This window comes from Pecten maximus, unplaced genomic scaffold (genome assembly GCF_902652985.1).
Source record: "Pecten maximus unplaced genomic scaffold, xPecMax1.1, whole genome shotgun sequence".
In the NCBI taxonomy this organism is placed as follows: Eukaryota; Metazoa; Mollusca; class Bivalvia; order Pectinida; family Pectinidae; genus Pecten; species Pecten maximus.
Window position 1 is genome coordinate 79,105 of NW_022980325.1, and position 17,223 is coordinate 96,327.

General features: G+C 36.1%; 1 long non-coding RNA gene across 9 annotated transcripts in view; it reads right to left on the reverse strand.

The window, feature by feature from the left end:
- Positions 1-5,821: 5,821 nt before the first annotated feature.
- Positions 5,822-17,223, reverse strand: part of LOC117319481 — a 34,551-nt gene continuing 23,149 nt past the window's right edge. For 3 of the 9 annotated variants that reach the window (XR_004530746.1, XR_004530747.1, XR_004530748.1), the window contains exons 4-8: positions 15,888-15,964; positions 12,511-14,361; positions 10,494-10,668; positions 8,776-8,863; positions 5,822-7,994 (exon numbers count right to left, since the gene is read on the reverse strand). This is a non-coding gene — a long non-coding RNA (uncharacterized LOC117319481). Of the gene's footprint in view, positions 7,995-8,763; positions 8,864-10,493; positions 10,669-12,510; positions 14,362-15,887; positions 15,965-17,223 lie in introns of all 9 variants that reach the window. The other 6 variants (XR_004530753.1, XR_004530752.1, XR_004530750.1 and 3 more) reach the window with 6 other exon arrangements.

The following is a 17,223-nucleotide window of genomic DNA, read 5'->3' on the forward strand; positions in this document are numbered from 1 at the left end:
TTTGGTATGGAATATTTGCTGTTGAGTTAAGAAAAAACACCTTAAACAAGTGTGGCACATCAGTTTAGATTATTTGCCAAGTTGAACTGAATTCATTTTAAAAAGCCAGTAGTGTAAGTTTCTGTTCATCACAAAACTGGTAGTTATGCAAATATAAGGAGCATTTCAAATTCTATCTAAGTAAAGTAAATGCTTCTTTGTACTGAGACAATTATTCAACATTACATATTCATTACGACGTTTTTAAGTACATATTTTGAAGCATTTGAATGTTGAGAACCACTCATCTCTTATGTCTCTAAAATTTTGTAATTGTGATGTCACAATAGTGTTATTATACAGGTGTCTTATTTTTGACATGATAGTAGAAAGCAGGTCAGTAACATTATAAACTTATGACACAAGTTCTTAATACAATGGTTTATACAATGAACCTGTAGTACTAAATTTATTTGTTATGATTCAGGTTGTCACAAGCTATCTGCCATGGAGATTGGCAAATGGATATCATGATGACATCCATTTACATTTCATGAAGCTGTATCATGCCCGTTGTCTTGTTGATGGGATGTTTGGTATTGCCTGAAGGAAAATTCAATGCGGTGATGTGGATAGTTTGTCTGACCTGAAAATGACCATCGTTGCTTCATCCACACATAGCCAGGCTGATGTATATAGTGAGCTGTCACCAAACTCGTGGATCTGGAGAGACTGGAAACAATTTAATTGTTTTGAAGCCTGTGTTTAGCACGGTTCCTGGTAGTGGGAAATATCATCACTTTCACTTTGCTTCCACCACTTCAGGTACATGTACTACTATATTTACATAAATATTTTAATTCGTTACATTTATATAAAGTACTGTGATTTGCATTATCAATTACCTCCATGGGTATTTCCGGTAGATTTATGAGTCTGATTCTTATGATGTATTGGTATGTGGGGCATGTAGTTGTGATTCACAGTGTTTGATTTTTTTATCCAGTTCAAAAACAAAATGGTTTTGTACTGGATTCTTTATCATTTTTATGTGTATCCCTTTTAAAATTAAATTTGATTATAACACGGCATTGCTGTTTCTTTCAGGAATGGTTAGAGTAAAGAAAAGTGTTGATTGGGAGACAACTGCAGTGAGGCTTGTGAAGATTATTACACAGGGTTTGCCAGTGAGACTGGAGGCAAAGGCTTTTTCAGCAGAACATGCCTGGTACCTGTACAAAAACATCAGGCCTTTTGTAAAGGATCCATCTAAAGTCCTTCTATGTCCTCTCCACACCGTCCCAGAGCCCACCTCTAGACCCACCCACACAGAAGAGTGAACTGAAAGTTGAGATAAAATAACTATTATAAATCTTAAGTCTTATTCTTGATTAAAACTTAATACTGTGCATAATGCTTTCATTTTACATCATAAAATGAGCATTGTTTGCTGAGATATAGTTGGATACAATTTCAAAATTTGTGTTTTAACTTTTTACACTACATGTAATTACGTGTAACAATATAATCCTGATGGAGTCCAGTTTAAACAGAGTTCACTTTTCAATATGTTATACCGTATAAAATCATTGTTTTTTTATGCAAGGGAAGTGACTGATTGTTTTTATATGCAAGAGTTTTTAGCTCACCTGAGCCAAAGGTTCATGTGAGCTTTTGCTATGGGGTATCGTCTGGCGTCGGTCGGGCGGCGTGCTTTATCCGTTAACTTTTTTTATCCGAGAGTGTTGAAATTCGCATTGAATGATTAGTTAGAAAGTCCTGACTAGATATTTGTATGAATTAAGTGAAAATAAAATTCAAGATGGCTGCCATGATCGCCATCTTTGAAATTATATTTTTCCTTATAACTCCAATATTATTTGCTTCATAGTGAGAAGACTTTCTAGGAATGTTCTAGTGACATTTCTGATCAAGAAGTGTTATTTAAAAATTCATTAAATTTACAAGATGGCCACGACAGCAATTATCTCCTGATGAGCTATGGAAAAGTACTTAAGTTTTTGTTTGTGGACAAGATAACTATTGACTGGTACATGGTTTAGAGTTGATTTTCAATAACAAGGTCCAGATAGTGATGATAAAGGGGCGAGTTTAATTTGGAGTCCGTATAATGAGTGGCTGATTTTTAATTAATTTAATTGTATGGTTTGTACCTGTCTGTATACACTGTATACATCTTCAGTTTGAACATTGCTGGTAGGGGTCCCAAATGGGGGAACTGGCAGCTGACTAGCTTGGCTAGTGTAGTACATATTCTAGCTGATTAGACATTCTGGAATTTTGATTTTTTTTTAAAAAGGATCAGGATCAGGTTCAATATGTAAATCAGTTTTCAAAAAGGTAAGTTCTGTCTATTGAAGATTTTGAGCAAAGGTACTTTTTATTGTTTTGATTTTGTATAAAAACTATGTATGCTTCTAGAAAATGGATAACTATACAATGTATATACATACTGTATATACCCATCCATTATACTTTTTTGTGGTACTCATTTGTATTACTTCACAATACATCAGTTTTGGCCTGGTTTTGTTTGGAATGAGGGATAGATTTGTTTTCCTCATAAAGTTCCCCCCAGAAATTGATTATAAATGTATTTAGAGATTCAGACCTCTTCTAGCTACCCTGCGGACATCTGGTTTCCAGCCAAATGTGCTAGCCAGTCTGAGTTCAAGGGGTAGTCGGGGTACCTGAATTCAATCTTATTTACTTGTAACAGGATGCTATTCCTTCTCTGGATTAGGTTTGCAATATTTAAGCACATGCAGTAATCTGATGCAAATAATATGCACAGCTGTGTCTTTATCTTGCATTTATGGACAGCCACACTATAATCTACTATTTGTAGTAATCTGTGTGACTTGTTTACACAGCTACAAATTATTCTCTGCCTAAACCGAGAGGGGGAATGGTATCATAGTGTAAAGTTGAGTCTACCCCAAAGATGCCAAAAACACTTTAGCTTAGGTTTTTTATGAGCCGGTTATTGATATGTAAAAAAATGTTTCTTATATTATGTAAGTTTTTGTTTTGTGCAAGATGCAGGTTGTTTCTGGATGTTATTATGAATATGTTGATGGAAATGGATTGTTTGTATTTTATTAAATGTTTTTAAATATATATAATCTTCTATCATTTGTTCTATTTAAAACAAGGTGTTGCCTTAATACTGTGCAGTAATAGGTATCTTCACTTGAATGATATAGTACTCAGTTCTGTAGAACATTTCTTTGTGTAAGATAACCATGCTTTTGGATTGTCTACTATTTGTTACCAGTTAGTTTTGATGCCAAAACCTGTTAGCTTAATCTCTGGATGAAACCATGGTATTGCTGGTTTAGGGTCACACTGCAGGAAAACAATAAAATTAATTAGATAAAGAGCAGCAGAGGTCTGGGAATGGAGTCCTATCTCTTATTACTTAGTAATGAAATCTGTCCAGTTACCCAGTGTATAGATTTAAATCACTGATAACTAGCTGTTGACAAATGTGTTTTGGGTATTAAGTGTGCCTTGTGTAAATATGGTAAATATAAATTTGTAGAGAGTCTATAGATTTCTAATTGATTAGTCATATGCATATATATTACCGTATGTAGTGATGATGTGCAAGTGGAAAGCATGTCACATTGATACTACTGATGACCAATTCGACCTGTGACTTATATATCACTCTTCTCATTGTTCTATGTTGTGACTTGTGCAAATGAAAAGTAGGACAATTAACAACTAGGATGGACACCATATTATGCTGATCCTGGATTTTGCAACATTAGGTCAGTGACCTACTTTTTAAATAATAATGATAGGACAACATCAATTGAAATCTAGGATGATGATTGCATGCCGATAACAAATATAGCAAAATTAGGTCACTGTGACATACTTTTTCAATAATTATATTAGGATTACATAAATGTGGATGAGAAAGGCATCATGCTGATAGCACATATTGCAAAATAAGGTCACTGACCTACTTTTCAATAATCACATTAGGGCAACAGAAATGGACATCTAGGATGAGAAAGGCATGCCAATAACAAATATTGCAAAATTAGGTCACTGTGACCTACTTTTTCAATAATTAAGACAACAGAAATGGACATCTAGGATGAGAAAGGCATGCCGATAGCAAATATTGCAAAATTAGGTCACTGACCTACTTTTCAATAATTTTATTATGACAACAAATGGATATCTAGGATGAGAAAGGCATGTCGATAGCAAATATTGCAAAATTAGGTCGGTGTCCTACTTTTTCAAAATTATCTTAGAGCAACAGAAATGGACATCTAGGATGAGAAAGGCATGCTGATAACAAATATTGCAAAATTAGGACACTGTGACCTACTTTTTCAATAATTATATTTGGGCAACAGAAATGGAGATCTAGGATGAGAAAGGCATGCCAATATCAAAAATTAACAAATTAGGTCACCGTGACCTTTTTGAATCATAGTGGCTTTAATTGCAAGATCAGGTGAGCGTTTAGGCCTATAGGCCTCTTGTTTATGTAAGGGATGTGACTGTTGTTTTGTATTAAAGAGATGTGACCGATTTATTGCAAAATACATGTAAGTATGTGTACAAGTTAGGTATATGTGAATCAGGAATTTTATCCTTTTGAATAAATGAATCAAAACAACTGAAAAAATGTTATTTCTGTTTATATTACTATATATATATAGATATAATAACACTGAGATATGACCTTCCAAACAATAGTTAATTTTGATATTTTGAAGGGGGTATGTCACTTCTGGGCCCTTATTAAGGCCCACAAAATTATGATACTTACATTTCGAAAAAGGAGAGACGTGGGGCTATAAGACGCAAAAATAATTTTTGAAATCGGTACTAAAAAAAGTTTGGACTCAAAACAGGGCCCTGGAATGGGTCACTTTGGAGGGCTGCGGTGACTTTATCCATTGACTGATCAAGCAGAAACTTCGGGGCTGACAGAATGGAATATTTGCCTTTTAAACAAAAAAAAAGAATTTTTTAAATCGGAGACAAAAAGTTTTTTCGCCAAAAAAAAACCTAAGGGGTTAGTTAGTCCAGGGTTTTTTTAGGGCTGAAAATGTTTTTGTAGATCTTTTTTTTTAGATCAACATAGACTGTTTAGAAACTAAAATCCACCAAGGATAAGTTCAATCGGATTTATATTAAGGTCAAATAGCAAGGTCAAAGTTGAAAAACATCATTTTTAGACCTTTTTGCACAAAAATATTTTTTGGCCCCAATTTCAAAAATTCTTTTTGTGTTGGATAGCCGTTACTTACCGAGTCCAAAAATGTAAATCATCCCTTCCAGTGACCTATAATAAAGTCACAGCAGAGGATCAAAGTTGGAAAATTGGGGGGGAGGGGGTTGTAACTTTGACCTTGACCCCCATTGTTACTCAAAAAGTTAGAATTTTTTGTTTATGTGTCTAGAAAGCACATTTAGTGCCTTTTCTATCAAGCACTTGCAAATGACTCAGATGATGACATTGATGATGATGATAATGTGTATGGTTATGTACTGGACTGAAGTCCAGACAATTAGTAACATTGCACATAATTTTGGTTGTTGTATTAGTGCTCCCCTTTCTTGGGATTATAAAGTCGCGTCATTACTTTTTCTCTCCATCCTATATAGGCTACTTTAGACAAAGTCCTAGATACTGCTTTACCCTTTTGTCCGACATTTGTCCGTAAGTAGTCAATTTAGAGAGAAGTTCAGTCAATATAGAGATAACAGTCAATATAGAGATCGGTCAAGATTGGAGTGTTATAATTTGATACACCTGAAGTATGCAAAATGAACAGATTCAAAAATATAAAGATTCAATATAATTTATTCAACAGAACAAGTGTAAAAAATACCAGTACAGTACATTGGAATTGCATGTACACAACTAATTATTTGCAACTACAAAGTACCAAATTAATAATTCAAATCTCACACATTTACAATGCTCTGCCCACACAGTTCCAAATAAATATTTGGACTTTGAAGAAAAATGTCATTTACATGAGGTAGACATCTATATACAACAACATACTCACTCACTCTATAAACCATTAGCATAAAAAATAATCTACCCAACACACCAACATCACAGATATATGAACGTTTAATATTCCATTGTGAAAATAAATCCATAAATGCCACTTAAATCAATGCACTCCTTACACAACTACATCAATGTGGCATTCCATCACAATAATAATACACAAAGAATTCTACAATTCATATGGTTACACTGTACAAACATCTCAAACCACAATTGTAAAATCAATTCAACAATTTCCCTGATACTTTTTAAATCAACTTACTAAAATATACAGCTACTTAACAGTATTTCATAAAAATATTTTGTGGAAAGAACCCATTACTAAGTCAGGATTCATGAATTCTACTGATACACTATTAATACATGACAATTTTATTGAACTGAATTAATTTACTTAATATGTTTATGAATCAGTTATCACACTAAATTATCACTAGTTGAATCATAAGGATAATTTCATCTTGAATTACATGGTACCAGCATTATAAATCCACATCTTTTGTTAAAAAATATGAAATTAAAAACAACAGAATATATTTCTGTGATCTTAATTTGACACACCATCCTCCCCCAAGAAACCTTAGTCACAGTTTTTCAAATACCGCCATTACCAATCTTCTCTTCTCTGAATTGAACTGACTAAAGTCTGTCTCTTATAAGTGCACAGCATTCTGGTGACACGGCTCTAACACAGAGCCAATGAATTTGATGGCTTCCTTTGACCTTAGAGGTATCACCTCCTGGTCCTTGGCCAGTGACATTCTGTGAGATGAGATCACTAGTGACAGACTGGCACGATTCTACCTATAATGCCAAGCTGCAGCCTCTTCTTGACGAAGAGCCATTTCAGGTGAAACATTCAGGATAGGCATGTACTTATCTCTCTAATCCATAAACTTAGAATTGTGGAGCTCCTCAGCGACTTGGCACCCTCTACTGTTAATTTATGCCTTTGACTGTAATGACGCTGCAATTGATTCCGATGAGGAGACTGAAAAATTCACCTTTAATATAATTAACAAGTGCAATCAATGATTGCGAAAGCTCACCGGCGGCAGCAATCACACTATGCATTCATTTTTTATGTATGTATAAGCATGTCATTTTGAAATTGTATGTCACTCGTAACCGGTGAGCTAAAAATGTCTCAATTAAATTTGTATTTGAGTAGTGCCTACAATTACAATTATACCTCAACTGCAAAGTGAAGACAATTAATGACAGCAGTATGTTTAATCTACCTTTACCAACATATATATCAGCATAACTTTGTAATATTTCTCTGCAATATACTGTATATTTTATATATATATTCACATTATCTGAGTTTCTTCCTAGATTTTTTTAGGTATCTGACTAGAGGTTTTATTTGCTGAGGAGTTGTCTCCCTTGAACTGAAGTGTACACAAATGTACCCAAGTATCAGTTTCGTGCCAATTCGATGCCATTCTCATTTGCAGCATCTCAATCTATATCCTCCCAAGCCTGTGATGTTTCTCTACCCATGTAAGGCTTCAGATGATCTGTATAAACCATGATTGACTTAGAAAAAGGTGACTTCTGGATTTGATAATTGATATCAGTCTGTAAGACTTTATTTAAGGACCTGTCCAACCCTGTCTTAATTCATTACTGACAGTAGGAGGATACAACATCTACACAAAATCCCCTTTATCATATTCCCTCTCCTTTGACCAATAGTCGTAACACATTTTACATTACTGCCCTCCCTAATTCCTTTTAATGCACAAACTTGTCCCCATGACACATACTCTATTAACATCTCTGTGAGGTTAGGACTACACTCGGCACATACAGGAAAATAAGTTTTCAATTCTTACGTCAGAAGCAAAGTATATATCATCGATATCTGCCAACCGATTAGTCTGGGACACAGCTTTATCCTCGGACAGCTACATGTATCTGCTGAGAAATTCTGAAAAAGTGAAATTGTCAATTGAAACAATCTATTGTTTATTACAATTTATATATTAAATATAGAAATTGTATTAAAGGCGTTTTAGTTTTTCATTGATTATCTGAATACTCTTTCTGAAGAGAAATAAAGGGACTTGTCCCCAATTAAGGGGAGATAATTCATGACAGAAATAGGTACACCCTTAACAAATATCAAACAAATAAATATTTTGAAAGAAAACAGATCAGCCAATCTTTGTGCATAATCAAAGTTATCTGAAAGAGGACTCCAGAGCTATACTGTATACTGATTAAAAAGATAACAGAGAAAAAGAGAAAAGGGACACCTGTACTGAGGAAAGGAGATACTGACTGAGATAGGGTCAAACTGCTGCCAGCAACATGGAGAAAATGAGAGTCACTGACAGAGAAACATACCATCTATATTAGTATTGTGTTATTATAGAAACAATCTATATACAAATAAAGAAAAGTCTATCTGAAAGTGACCACTTTACAAGCGATCATTAACAGGAAAGCACCGAAAGAAAAAGGCTAAAAAACAAAAACTGAAACTGACTGGGTCGATCTAGAGCATCTGGCTAGTGTTCGGAGGTCCCGTGTTCGAACCCCGGTCTGGCCGTACATTTTTCCTCTCCTATTACACAAGAAAGGGTATGCTCCTTACAACAAGGGTGGACATATTACAAGACATACACTAAGAAACTCAGAAACAAAGTGTACCGTGAGACTGGACAAGAACATACATGATGAAGTTTTTGATTCACCTGCATCCTCACCTGTAAATGACAGCTCTGTGTACAGATTTCTGTGTACAAGACGGGGAAACCACCAAACAGACACCCAGGTAAGGAAATCTTTAAAGACCTGAAATACAATGATCATACATCATTAATAGGAATATAATGACAAAATTAAGTTTGTTTAATATATATAAATGTATAACTATCTAACTTCATTGATATTACATAATTATAATATACAAAATGAAATCATATTATATATTTTGATAATACTCTTAAAGCTCACCTGAGTAAAATATAGGTATTATAATTAATAGAACTAGTTTGGTTTGGTTTGGTTTATTTTGCTTAACATCCTATTAACAGCTAAGGTCATTTAAGGACGGCCTCCCGTGCGTGCGACATGCATGCATGTGGTGAGTGCGTATGTGTGTTTTGGGAGGCTGTGGTATGTTCCTGTTAAGTCTCCTTGTGATAGGCCGGAACTTTTGCCGATTTATAGTGCTACAAATGTACCTCACTGAAGCATACTGCCGAAGACACCCAGCAGCACACCCCAACCGGTCACATTATACTGACAACGGGCGAACCAGTCGTCCCACTCCTAACATGCCGAGAGCTAAGCAGGAGCAGTAACTACCATTTTTAAAGACTCTGGTATGTCTCAGCTAGGGGACAGAACCCAAAGCCTTCCTCACAGGGGCGAACGCTCAACTAAAGGCCAAAAGTGAGGCATTGTCAAGGGAGACATGAGGAAGAAGAAAGTTGTGAGGAAAGAAGAGAAAAGATAAGATCCCAAATTTAGTCGCCTCTTACGATCATGCAATGGGGGCAGCAGGTACAATTCTTATGCCCTACCTGCAGAGCTATAATAGAACTAGCTCATCTGAGCAAAGTCCTATGTAATAAAGAAAAAGAAACTTAAATCTGATCTGAGCTGTACCCCATGTATACACTAATGCATGGATTGTTTGGTTTGGTTTGTGTAATGTCCTATTAACAGCCAGGCACATTCAAGGACGTGCCTGGTTTTCAAGGGGGAGGAAAGCTGGAGTACCCAGAGAAAAACCATCGACCTACGGTCAGTACCTGGCAACTGCCCCAAGTAGGTTTCAAACTCACAACCAAGAGGTGGAGGGCTAATGATAAAGTGTTGGGACACCTTACCCACTCGACCACCATGGCCCCTACACACTAATGTAACTAGGTAGACTAGAGCAATCATAGTGACTACATTTAAACAACTACATAATGAGTATGTAGACTTGACATAAGACATGACTTGAGCTCCGGACTCATTTTTAAGTAGCCTGGTACTGTGCTACCAAAAAACCTGTCAACAAAGACCAGTGGTCCTTATACAGAGGTTTCTCCATAAACAACTTAATGTGCCAATTTAGTTTTATGTATGACTTGAAACAATATCAGATTTTATTTTCTTTTACTCGTAGAGAAGAAAGAAAACTAAGAAGACTAATTTCATTGTGTCGTTTTAGAAAACAAATGCCATGTTTAACACTGCCTGCCATGGACATTGGAGAACAGATGATAACTGCTGGAGTGACCTCAAATGGGATTACAGGAAATTTATTCTGGTGGAGGCCATACACCATTTCAAGCGGAAGTGTGTACAGATAGCAGTGGAGACAATGACCAGGAAAAGGACAATGTTGCCATGGCAACAAAAAGTAAACTGTGTAACATCCAACCTACCTGTGAAAATGAACATGAGCCTGTATGTAAAGGTAACTTACCCCTTGATTCCTCCATCAAAAAACGTGGAGTAAGGAAATCCTGTTCGACATTGCCTAGAGGTGGATAAGCTTGTAACTGACCCGGACACCAAAACCTATAAAGCCGCCAAGGACTTGTATCAGAGTGAGGCTTCATCAACACAGCCTCATCACTTCATGGACACCACTCATGTAGCTAGAAATCAAATGAAAATATTACAGAGATTAGCTTCACTCACACCTATGATGCCAGGAAAAACAAAACCTGAGAGAGAATACTTTCTCAGAAATAGTGATAACAAACTTCAATTTTCAAAATCCAAGATGGCTGCCGACAGCCTGTCGGCAATGTTGTTTTCTGATTGGTCTCAAAACACAATATGCATAACAAGGCACCAAGGGAAACTTACATATGAAATTTGAGAAAGATCCCTTAAATACTTTCTCAGAAATAGTGATAACAAACTTTAATTGTCAAAATCCAAGATGGCTGCCTGTTGGCCATATTGTTTTCAGATTGGTCTCAAAACGCAATATGCATAACAAGGCACCAAGGGAAACTTACATATGAAATTTGAGAAAGATCCCTTAAATACTTTCTCAGAAATAGTGATAACAAACTTCAATTGTCAAAATCCAAGATGGCTGCCTGTCGGCCATGTTGTTTTCAGATTGGTCTCAAAACGCAATATGCATAACTAGGCACCAAGGGAAACCTACATATGAAATTTCAGAAAGATCCATTCAGTACATTCTCAGAAATAGCGATAACAAACTTCAATTGTCAAAATCCAAGATGGCTGCCTGTCGGCCATGTTGTTTTCGGATTGGTCTCAAAACGCAATATGCATAACTAGGCACCAAGGGAAACCTACATATGAAATTTCAGAAAGATCCCTCCAGTACTTTCTCAGAAATAGCGATAACAAACTTCAATTGTCAAAATCCAAGATGGCTGCCTGTTGGCCATGTTGTTTTCCGATTGGTCTCAAAATGCAATATGCAAAACTATGCACCAAGGGAAACTTACATATGCAATTTGAGAAAGATCCCTTAAACACTTTCTCAGAAATAGTGATAACAAACTTCAATTTTCAAAATCCAAGATGGCTGCCTGTCGGCCATGTTGTTTTCAGATTGGTCTCAAAACGCAATATGCATAACTAGGCACAAAGGGAAACTTACATATGAAATTTGAGAAAGATCCCTTAAATACTTTCTCAGAAATAGTGATAACAAACTTCAATTGTCAAAATCCAAGATGGCTGCCTGTCGGCCATGTTGTTTTCAGATTGGTCTCAAAACGCAATATGCATAACTAGGCACCAAGGGAAACCTACATATGAAATTTCAGAAAGATCCATTCAGTACATTCTCAGAAATAGCGATAACAAACTTCAATTGTCAAAATCCAAGATGGCTGCCTGTCGGCCATGTTGTTTTCCGATTGGTCTCAAAATGCAATATGCATAACTAGGCACCAAGGGGAATCTACAGATGAAATTTGAGAAAGATCCCTTGAGTACTTTCTCAGAAATAGCGATAACAAACTTCAATTGTCAAAATCCAAGATGGCTGCCTGTCGGCCATGTTGTTTTACGATTGGTCTCAAAATGCAATATGCATAACTAGGCACCAAGGGGAACCCACATATGAAATTTGAGAAAGATCCCTTCAGTACTTTCTGAGGATTAGCGATAACAAGAATTGTTTACGGACGGACGGAGGGACGGACGGACGGAGGGACGGACGGACGGAGGGACGGACGGAGGGAAAAAATAAAAGGAAAGATTTTTAGCATACACAAGTATATACAAGTTTCAAAAATATTTGGTAGGTTGGGAAAGTTTCAAAATGTGTTTTTCAATTGGTTGGTTGTTCCCTTATATAGATGTGTTTTAACATCAATCCTTTTATCACATTAGCCTACAAAACTTTTTTTTCTGAAAAACTACAAATTGTCAAATCTACAAAATGAATTATCTTTCAGTTACAAAGTTTGTTCTCTACTATGTTACTAAACATATCAAGTTCCTACCTTCCACTAGTAACAGCCTGAGATCATTGGACAGCAAATCCATACCCCTTTCCTTCTCCACTATTCTTAATGTCTCGGCATTCTCTACAGTACAGTTGAGGTGTTTCTCACTGTCAAAACTAGATGTCTGTTGAGTTGTCTTGTCCCCTTCAAGGCTCTGGTCCAGTAGATTTCTCTCAGTCTGTAAGTTTCTGTAGAAGACTTTCCTTCCTCTGTCTGTCCCCTTCAAGACTCTGGTCCAGTAGATTTCTCTCACAGTCTGTAAGTTTCTGTAGAAGACTTCCCTTCCTGTCTGTCTCCTTCAAGACTCTGATCCAATTTTCTATTAATAAAAACACTGACCTTGACCTTTGACCTTTGAATCCGAAAAGCAATCCCAAGCAAGCACTTTTGGTAAGGAAGCACTGTATGAAGTTTGAGTTTGATTGATAGCTATACAGGAGTTGTCCGAGTTGTCTTGACATTAAAGTTTTCCACAAGAATATGGGTATTGAAACCTGGTAACCATAGAAACCAAAAATTCTGTAGAGAAATATCATACATGCACATTTACACATGGTCCCATCACTCCTGTATAGTTTGAATTGAAGCAGTTCACAGGTTTATGAGGAGTTGACTGGACAAAATTCCCCCTCACCCAAAAAACAAAGTATAGCGACATGGTTACCATGGTAACCACAAAATTACAACATGATATAGATTACGCACATCTACAATGTATAAGGGTTATTGCCATAATATTTCATTGAAATTCCCTCAGTAGTTTAGGAGGAGTAGTCGGTACAGCATTGTGCCTACAGACTCACCCAAAAAATTATGTATAGTGACCTGTGACAGTGGAACCACAAAATTACAACATGATATAGATTATTGAAATCATTGTCACTTATGATGCTGGGTATTTAAAATAGGGAAACCAACATTGTAGAACAACTTAGTATCTGGCTAATCACCAATTGTGTTTACAATTTAAGATACATTACAAGTGATTAGTTATCATGTCAAAACAAATCGAAAATTTATCAGGAATTAAATAACAAATTAACATCACATGTATGTAATTTGTTTTTAAAGTATCCCTTTATATAGTTCCTCGTTCTGGTAATAATGGTCAGTTGTTATAGGATGTTGTTAAAGTCAGTGGTCGGTAAAGTCAGGTTTCACATTATATCATAGGTTACCCACCATTTCAAAAATCAGGAAATTAATTCTGTTGCAGTTAGATATGGTTTGAACTATATTGTGTGTGAAATGACTAAAGATTCTTACACCATCATTAATGATGATAAAAGTGATGATATAAGCAAGATTAATATAAGTTTTTATCAAGTTGAGAAATTCTGATATTCCACTGGTAAAAATGATGAATTATTTATCTCGACTGATCTAATTTTTAAATCTGTAGTAGTTGAACACCTGTAGAAGACTGTGACGTAATTTTCTCACCTGTAGAAATCTGTGACCTACTTATCTCACCTGTAGAAGTCTGCAACCTGTTTATCTCACCTGTAGAAGTCTGTGACCTATTTATATCACCTGTAGAAGTCTGTGACCTAATTATCTCACCTGTATATGTCTGCAACCTACTTATCTCACCTGTATATGTCTGCAACCTACTTATCTCACCTGTAGAAGTCTGTGACCTAATTATCTCACCTGTAGAAGTCTATGACCTAATTATCTCACCTGTAGAAGTCTATGACCTAATTATCTCACCTGTAGAACTCTGTGACCTAATTATCTCACTTGTAGAAGTCTATGACCATGTTCCAGGTGTTTACATTTGTACCCCTCCAGTTTTACAGGCATGCTGACCTTTTTATGCTGTTGTTTCAAGTCTGTGGCTATCACCTGAAACACAGTTGTAGGTGTGGCATTTCCATTTAAAGTTTGTGACAGAACATAATCCACAACATTATAATTAAATGAAGGTAATCATTGTACAATATTGTGGCCCACTTTTACCTGGTAATAACCACAGATTTATTTTTGCTGTCTCCTGCTGAGTTAACACAATTATTTTACTTTTGTACAAAAGTATCTTAATGATACACAATGTCACCTTGCAATTATAAACCCTTACTTATGTCTCTCCAAGCCTTGACCTTTAACCCTCAAAATTTTGGTGTGTTCCCAGAACGCCTGCATATTTAGAACAATAGACAGAGACATCAAAGGGAGGGTAATTATAGTCTGTTTCATACATGCTCTGTATTTACGTGAGATATTTTACCTGTATGTTACCTGTAGAAATCATTTGACAGCTAAAGAAAAACCAAGACTCTAGCATATACATTTTAACAATTCTATAGCATAGTATCAATCACATTACAAAAAGTAAGAGCATTAGAATTCTGCAAGTTAATATATCTTTTCATATTTTGAAAAACAACATTATCTTAATCTTAGAATCTTAACTAGAACTGTCGCCAGGATGGCTGACTAATACCCCCGCAATCTGCACGAGTCAATGGTGAATTGGAACTGTTAATTAGAGGCTAACTAAGATAACCCAGTAATATAGTGACCAGTTGCCATAGCAACCATAATTTTGAAAAAAAAAGAAAGTGACATGCACATCTACACATGGTCCTCTATATTTGTGTGAAGTTTCATTGAAATCGGCCCTTCGGTTTAGGAGGAGTTGTCCGGACAAACTTAAAGTTATGGTTCTTATCAGAAAACCTGTTTATAGTGACCAGCTGCCATGGCAACCATAATTTTGAAAAAAAAAAAATGGCATGCACATCTACACATGGTCCTCTGTATTTGTGTGAAGTTTCATTGAAATTGGCCATTTAGTTTAGGAGGAGTTGTCCGGACAACCTTAAAGTTATGGTTCTTATCAGAAAACCTGTTTATAGTGACCAGCTGCCATGGCAACCATAATTTTGAAAAAAAAAAAATGGCATGCACATCTACACATGGTCCTCTGTATTTGTGTGAAGTTTCATTGAAATTGGCCATTTAGTTTAGGAGGAGTTGTCCGGACAACCTTAAAGTTATGGTTCTTATCAGAAAACCTGTTTAAAGTGACCAGTTGCCATAGAAAGCATAATTTTGAGAGAAAAAAAAGTGGCATGCACATCTACACATGGTCCTCTATATTTGTGTGAAGTTTCATTGAAATCGACCCTTCGGTTTAGGAGGAGTTTTCCGGACAAAATGTGTCGGACGGACAGACAACCTGATTCCAAGTATACCCCCCCTAACTTCGTTGCGGGGGTATAACTACCATATGATACAGTGGATTATCTATCTTACACAGTTTGGGGAAAGTCCACTGGTGAAGAATGAAGTGTCAGTAAAAACTAAACCTTACAGTATCTGTATGCTATGGTGTAGTTATCATACAGTTAGCAGGCTATTGTTTATACCTTTGTGTGACTGTGTGGTTAACCAGCAGCTTTCTTCTCAGAATCCTCCTTCCCTTTCCTCAATTCTTTCTGATAACCTAAAGTAAAACAAGAAGGTACATATTAAATCTACCAACTTTCCTGTTTCACATCACATTTATTTTTTTAACAGACATTCTCTGCAAGAATTGCTTTAAAATGCTTTCAATTTAAATGATAAAAACCAATTACAATTTTTTTTTTCTAAATTCAGCCACCAATTTATAACTTATAATCTGCTAAACAGGTGTATTTCAAGCCCCTTTATGGGAAAGTCAAAAATTATTACAAATAAACATGTACGTTGTACACCAACATATATCTGAGGATTCTAAACAATAGGGCCATGGCCCTTAAACATCATCTGACAATTGAACCGTTATATATAGAGGATCTAACAGGAGTGTCCTTTGATATGTTCCTTTGTGAGGTTACAACTGCCTCATTTATATAATGTATGATTGCCCTCTCGCATTGATGTTTTACACCAATTTGGTAGAAATCCACTCAGAGGTTTAGGAGCAGTAGGGTTTTCAAGCAAAATTACAATAAAGTTCCCCTTTTGAGGCCCCACCACTCAGGCCCCATGGGTCACACGTACCAGCCTCTTCTACAAAAAAATATGATCGCCCTTCCTCAATGATGCTTTACACCAAATTTGGTAGTAATCCGATTTGGGGTAAGGAAGAGTACCGTTTTGAAAGTAAAAGTTTAACAGTGGACAGCTTTTAGTGATGTATTATTTACGTTAACCCTTTAAGCCCTGATGATGTATAAATGAATCACCGGGCCGGGGCCGAATGCTGCATTAATGCATCACCGGGCTGGGGCCGAATGCTGCATTAATGCATCACCGGGCTGGGGCCGAATGCTACATTAATGCATCACCAGGCCGGGGCCGAATGATGCATTAATGCATCCACAACAGGGAAGCAGATTTTTTTCTGCATTTTTTTTAAGTGATGGTACAGCGATTTAAATAATCATAACTGATTCTTACGTGAATGAGATAATGTTTGGCAATAAATAATGAAATTGACAATACGTAACACGACTTTAAATGTCTAGATTTATTTATTACGTCGTATTTGTTTTAAACTTCTGCTCTCAAGTACTTCCGGTCGGACAGGAGCGAGTAAACAACTGATTCCCGAAAAAATGTATTACTGTGTAATAAAGCTGGGATTGTATTGACTTTTTGTACAAATGGTTAACATATTCGTGAATTAAAAACACAGAAACAACCATACATTTGATTAATTGAATGAACCACTAGTGCATCACATCAGCGGCGCAGCAGTGTCTGCCGACTTGCTAG